Below are 7085 nucleotides of genomic sequence, written 5' to 3' on the forward strand. Positions count from 1 at the left end.
CCTCACAGCAAGAAGGTTCTGGGATTTTCCGGTTGGGGCTGGGTTCCTTAGCGGCATTGAAGGATGGGTCAAATGCAGAAGACAATTTTCCCTACAGGGACGATAACATGTAACCTGTATGGACTAAATATTAATAGATTAATCACATATATGTTGCTGTCCTCCCATTAGGAGATCACCCATTAGCCGTATGTTTATCATATACAATAAACAAGTACATTTTTTGTCCTTTAGATTAGATAAGTGCCATAAAAAGTCAGAACATTCTGCAAATTACCGCTGTGTTTAGTGCTTAGTGCAATAAAACTAACAAACAAATTCACTCAACTGTAGATAGATGGTAAAATAAAATGAAATAAAAGACGTTTTTGGGACATTTTTCAAACTGTTGAAATCTGTTTTTGTAGTGGAACCCTTTTCTTTCCTATTACCGTATTTTCCACACTATAAGGCGCATTTAAACGCCTTTAATTTTCTCAAAAAACGACTTTATAAGAGCTTTATAATCCAGTGCGCCTTATATATGGATTAATTCTGGTTGTGCTTAATAACTTCAAAGCGATTTTGTGTGGTACACGTTTTGTTTCGCTTATTGCGCCTTATAGTCCGGTGCGCCTTACATATGAAAAATGAAAATAGACCATTCATTGACAGTGCACTTTATAATCCAGTGCGCTTTATAATCCAGTGCGCTTTATAGTGCGGAAAATACGGGTGAAGTACTTTTGCATTCTAAGAGCGATAAAGTTTAGTTGAAACACTTTTTGGCTGCACCTCTTCTCCTTCTCACTGTTGCACTGTCTGAGCACTTGTCCTTTGAGCGCGCCATAAGAAGTCAGTGTTTGGAGGAGGAAACGGGCCGGGGTCAGGAGGATGACTCAGAGTGGGCACAAAGAGCCGGACGGGGGCGGCTGTTTGCAATATGTTTCACAGTAACCCACAATGATCCGAGTGTTAGGCCAGTGTTAAAATATAACCCTGCATTTACATGAGTTTGTACCAGCGGCTTTGTCCCTGCCGCCGTTGTAAATTCACATGTGTCCTTTTTATACCTCAGAATTCATTACAGGCCAAATGTTAGACGGCGTTTTGTGGAACCGTCCCACGCGATACTGGTCCTATTATTTTGCACATTAATATGCATTAGACGACTGGTGAAAACAAGCTGTTTTTACCCTTGTCGTATGAATAAAACATATGTATCAGATATAGGGAGCATTTACACGGCCAGTCAAAATCTGATAAATAGAATAATCAGACGACTCAATAATTAGGTCTCATTTTTGGCGTGCTTTTAAATGCACAGCAGAAATATGACACATCAAATGTTAATCGGTGGATTTTTAGAGCAACTGTTGTTTTTGGGAGACTAAGTATGAATTTTCAAATACCTTATTTTTCAGACTATAAGTTGCACCGGAGTATAAGCCAAAAATGCATAATAGAGAAGAAAAAAACATATGTAAGTCGCACTGGAGTATGAAATGCGGTTGCAAGTGTGAAAATAACAAATAATATCACACATAAGTCGCTCTGGAGTATAAGTATAAGTATAAAAGTATAAGATAAGATAAGATAAGCCTTTATTTGTCCCACAATGGGGTAATTCCAGTGTTGCAACACAAATTAGGTACAGAAGTAAACAACAAAGAACAGAAAACTTAAAACTTAAAAGCAAATAACAAAAAACAATAAACTATGAAAAAAGGTGGAAAATACCGGTAACTTTCTCATTATTGTTTGTTTTTGCCCTTTTCCTTGTCAAAACCTGCAAAGAAATCTACTCTAGAAATCGGATAATGAGTCGATTTTTGGCGTGCATATAGAAAACAAAAGGACAGTGCAGTAAAGGGTTATGTTGAAAGTACAGAGGTAAAGTGTAATATAATCTGGCACTTGCTCATTCTAAAAATCAGCCATCAGCCATCGGTCACTTGCTCAGGCCAACTCCGTGTCACAGCCGAGCAGGACAAATAGAGACAGGGCCACAAACCTGAGTTAATTTACTCTGGACATTTCCTTTAAGAGCAGTTACCATGGATTGATTTCCACTGCAGGGCTGAGGCAGAGCATGTTAATCTTACTGAATGTGGTTTTCCATTCCACCCGAGACTGCTTATTAAGACTTTGTAAACGCTTTATTCTACAAGATTCATTCACAAAAGAAATAGTTCAATTTGTATTATAATTTGTTCTTAATTAATGAAGTGACCTAAGCAACTACCGGTACTGTAAGGTCCTTCAGAGGGAGTACGTAGGACAAAGTAATGACTGACATGAAATTAATATAACTATCATTTAAGCACTAAATGCAGATAATATTGGATTGCTCTGTACAGTTTTGCCATATTTAATTTTGGGAATTCAAGCCTGGGAGTTATCTGGCAGTGCAATTGATCTACGTAATGTTGTTTGTACAATTTGCATGTTTTATGACAAAAAAATAACTCTAAAATAGGTACAATATCAAATTTGAGTGTTGTTATCGTAAGAAGTATAATAATTTTACGACTATTCACCATGACCAAACACATAAATCCTTAAAGGGCCTAAGACAAGTTTTTACCATTTTCTTTCATTTGACTTTATTTGGTGTATTTATACCTGTTGTACATATAAATTATAGTTTTACACCAATCGATCAGGTATTTGTGGAGAAAATGACAGGAAGTGACATCACACAAAGTGTATGCATAATGTACACAAATAAACAAGTTTCCCCCCCTCTAAACATCAATTCAACCAAATAAAAGTGCCCTCATATATTTTGTATTAATTAATTAATTAACTAAAACATTGTGACATTAGATGAGTTTTTTCCTAGTGTTTGCTCGTTAATTTCCTATTGTGTGATGTTATCAATTACAAACAGGGAGTGAACATACAAACCTAAAAAATTAGATTTTCTGTGATAAATGTTTATAATTCTTAGCTAAATTCAAAATATATTCATCTTAACTGCATTTTGGTTCAATGAGTCGTCCGACCTGTAGGGGGCACTTTAAGTTTCTTTAATCACACTGCCTAATTATCAATCACCTAAATTGCTAAATAAATGAAAACCTTTCAAATGATAACACGGTAAAGTGGTGGGCCAGTGTGAAACATGTTGCACGTTATTTGTTAGTCGATTATACTGTTACCTTGATGATCACAAATGAAATAGTTGGTAACCTCAGCTAAACAAATTGCTGACCATTAAGGCGTCGCATTACCCGCAGAGCAAACTTTACTTTCCCAGAGTAAACAAAAAAAACCTTAGTGTAACGTTCCCCAGCCGGCCGCATTCGAGGGAATTTGTGGTTAAGTCAAGCCAATTGTCCAACTTAACCACGTTACCAAATCATCAAAGCGCCTCAGTTAACATCTATTTGGCCTGCTTTTTGTTGGCTGACCATGCTACAACTCAAGGATCTAAGTGGCTAATCGGGCCATGTGACTGGACTTGAGAATGCAGCTCAGAACAGCAAATTCAATTATCATGTTAGAATTCTGCATGAAAACAATCTACACTAGAAATTAGAGTTATTCCTGTCAGATGACTCGGGTTAGCGGGGACGTAATGTCGTTTGGCGCGGCCGTACGCCGTCTTTGAGTGTTATCAAATGTTTACAAAAGGCTTTAATGTGCTGCAATGCAATCAGAGCTCTGTGGGTTACCCGGTGCAGTCGTTGCTATGGAGTCCGTTAAAGTAAAGTTGTCTACTAAAGAAACAACCCCTTTTTTTTTTACAGTGAAGGCATATGTGCTATCCACTCCACCACGAGCGGCTCTGCAACCCTGATTTGTTAAGTCCAAGTTGTTTTGTATTTTTCAAAATTATATTACATCAGACATTAATAAATTGCCTGACACTTATATTAACTTTGCAAAAATAATGAGCGCACAATAAATATGAGCATATATTTGAGCCTTTATCCACTATTCAGGCTTTATAAATAAAATAAAATAAAATAAAAACTTCAGTGGCTTATGTAATAATGTTGTTATAATAAATAAAATAAATAACAAAATAAAATAAATAATAAAATAAAATAAATAATACAATTAAATGAAAATAAAAGGAAATAAAATACAATAAAATAAAATAATGATTAATGATGTACTGCTTATATATGAGTATCACCAGGGAGATTTACAGAAAAACGGATCGCAGTTGTTGTTTTGGAGATATACAAAATTAGAATATCGAGTAAATCTTCTACAATTTAAACTTTTGTTGAGAGCAAATTGAAGATGGGGCATTGGACGCCCCATTGACTGTGATTGCACAATGACCTTTCCTGCACAAACTAGTCTCCGTAACCTCATTCTCGGTTTGTCTCGTAGTATTATTGTTTTCCAAAGCCGCTGTTTTGCATAATTCACAACGCTGCATAGTTTAATGTGGTCAAACGGGTTGATTTGTGTCGAAAATTGCCTCTCCCACACAGATGTCTGATCCGTTTGCTAACTGCGGAACATTATGTATTTATATCATTACGCTGGTGGAGTCTTCATTCTGCTGCCACAGCACAAATGACGAATGACCTTCATTTCTCTAGTCGACCGAAAATTATAATATCACCAGCATGAAATAATAATGATGGTATCCATGTGCATACAGATGTAAAGTCTCACTCAATACTTTTTCCTCATGCAGCTTTATAGATAGCATAAAGGACAGTCATAGAGGCCATCACACACAGATGAGAATATAGTGCTTATACTTCAGCTCAAAATAAGTACGAGAGAACAGATAGTGACCTATTGTACCAACCACGCATCATGCATCCAAGAAATGTTCTCTTGGGTACATGTATGGCCATTCAAAATCAGATAACTAGATTAATCAGATAATTGTATAATTAGATCTGAGGTTTGATGTATGTTTACATGCACAAGAGAAATCTGATCATCAAAGACAACTGGCGACACGTGTACTACAAAAAACATTGTACTACTATTAAACTAAACACTATTCAATTCCATCTTTCTTTTAAATCCGACATTATTCAAGTACGGCCTGATAAGTGGTCTTGTATCCCCGTACCCGTGGTTAGAAACATTGGTTTAAGAAACTCTGGGTTTCCCCAAATGCAAATCCAAAGATGCAATATGATATATTATTCATAATGTATCATACTGTAAAAGGCTTACACAGTCCCAAATACATTCTGTCAGTATACCAAGACAACTTCACTGACATGTTTCAGTTCTGCAACTGTACAATGATGTTCAAGTGCACATGAATGTAAAAAGTCTCCATCGCTTCATGTGTAGGCGCTGCAAACTTCCTGGGAGAATGATGTTTCTTCAGAATGAGCCCATTTTTATCGATAGTTTTCTTGTGAGAGTAACACTTTTCCAAACTTTGACATTCAGCTAACATCTGAGTTTTTATGCGCTTATGTAATGATTACCCTTCCTATTTCCCCTGCAGCGTCTTGTCCTGTTGGGTCAGGTTTGGCTATGTCCTTCCATAGGGGGCCTTCAAACTTTGGGAAGCTGACAAAGGACCCCATTCTCTGGTCCATCCCTCCGCCCCGGGGCACTGGCCATCCGCTCAAACCCCTGCATTGTCCGCACAAAGCCACATATTAAATTTGCCAATTTCATTGAGCTACTGCAGGAATTCCTTTGCTGGGTCATTCATATGTGTACATGGTTTGGACACACATTCGAAACAAAGCGAACAGTCAAGGATAATATTGAGGAAGTTACATACATTTCAAGTTTTGCAGCATATGTCATACCTCTTTCATGCACCAGCCCTGACAGTGACAGCAGACACAGGGGACACACTGTTTGGTTGAGCATCCAGTGATCCAAAATATTTCTTTGCATATGTAATGTTTTGCACTTTATTAGGAATTCTGGATTTTCCCTGCCAGGAATGTCAAGACATGTGTGGGACTAAGAGAGCTCTCTATGCAAGCCTACAATTAACAATGAATGATAAAGAGCAAAAATCTGGTCCTGATTCATCTATTTGAGTCGGGATCATGAATGAGCTTGTTTGCTCAGTTTGGAAGTGAATGTTTTATTCCATATTTCAGTTACTGTCAAAAACAGGTTCATGTTATGCCACAATCCAAATGATAAAATATATAACGTTAGGTTGAACGACGCCTTACCGTTTGTAGCTTTGGTAGCACTTGGCCACACACGTAGCCAATAGCTTCAACAATGATCAGAACATGATAATGAAGTCCCCCCACAGTCTGCTCCCATGGATCATGTAAGTCACCAAGCACAACCTAAATGCAAACGTAGGCAAGAGCACATTATTAAATATTGATATTTAATCAAATACCAAACATATGTTAATATTTTGAATAGTGAGAAAACACAAATAGATCAACTTTATGACCTTCTTTGCTGGCCTGCATCAAACAGCCCATGCCCTGAGTTAAGTGAACCTAATCATTGTCCTGAGATTCTTCTCAATTCAGCACATTAATCACTCCGTAAACATTCAATTTATTTCAAAGACGCTCTCAGTTACCTTAAATTGTATTTCTCAGAAACCAGAGTCATCTGACAGAAATTCCTCTTTATGCTGCTGCTGCGTGGCTCCAATACGATCTAATAAGGTCTGGACAACAACATCACATCAGCGTGAGCACCTCTGTGTTATCACTGATGTTTTACAGCTATGCATTAAAGGTTAGACCCGTCTTATTTATCACTGACTAAGTAGTAAAGTAAATGTCATTACACGACTACAGCTAAACTTAGACCAATCGAATGAGAGCTGATGAAGTCTGGAAGGACACTCTGTCAGGGCTATTTTAACTCACCGTGTTTACAGTCAGCCAACGTGGTCAAATATTACATCATTCTAAAGCACAATTAGTAAAGATAAAAGTGACTGATTACCGCATAAATACATGTTTATAAAATCACTCAATATTAATTTTCAATTGTATTAAATGTAACATAATAAAAATATAATGTTGTTTATAATGTGTTGCAGCGGTTAGAGTCTACAAGCCAGCGAATGGGGGAGGTCCTTTTCGAGACATTCAAAACGGTCACCACATGACACTGAAGGACATAAGCTACACAGTGCTGAACATTATTATTGGTCCCTTTAAGTCTCT

At 37.1% G+C, this 7085-nt stretch overlaps 1 long non-coding RNA gene across 1 annotated transcript; it reads right to left on the reverse strand.

Annotated features, from left to right (window-relative positions):
• Window positions 1-6632, reverse strand: LOC140353709 (uncharacterized). Its single transcript, XR_011925930.1, has 3 exons — window positions 6488-6632; window positions 6117-6239; window positions 1-91 (listed from the first exon to the last, which is right to left on the reverse strand). It is a non-coding gene; the product is annotated as an uncharacterized lncRNA (long non-coding RNA).
• Window positions 6633-7085: the final 453 nt, after the last annotated feature.

Source organism: Eucyclogobius newberryi, unplaced genomic scaffold (genome assembly GCF_026437365.1).
Source record: "Eucyclogobius newberryi isolate DKJ021-1_F unplaced genomic scaffold, fEucNew1.0.hap1 SCAF_9, whole genome shotgun sequence".
Classification (NCBI taxonomy): domain Eukaryota; kingdom Metazoa; phylum Chordata; class Actinopteri; order Gobiiformes; family Gobiidae; genus Eucyclogobius; species Eucyclogobius newberryi.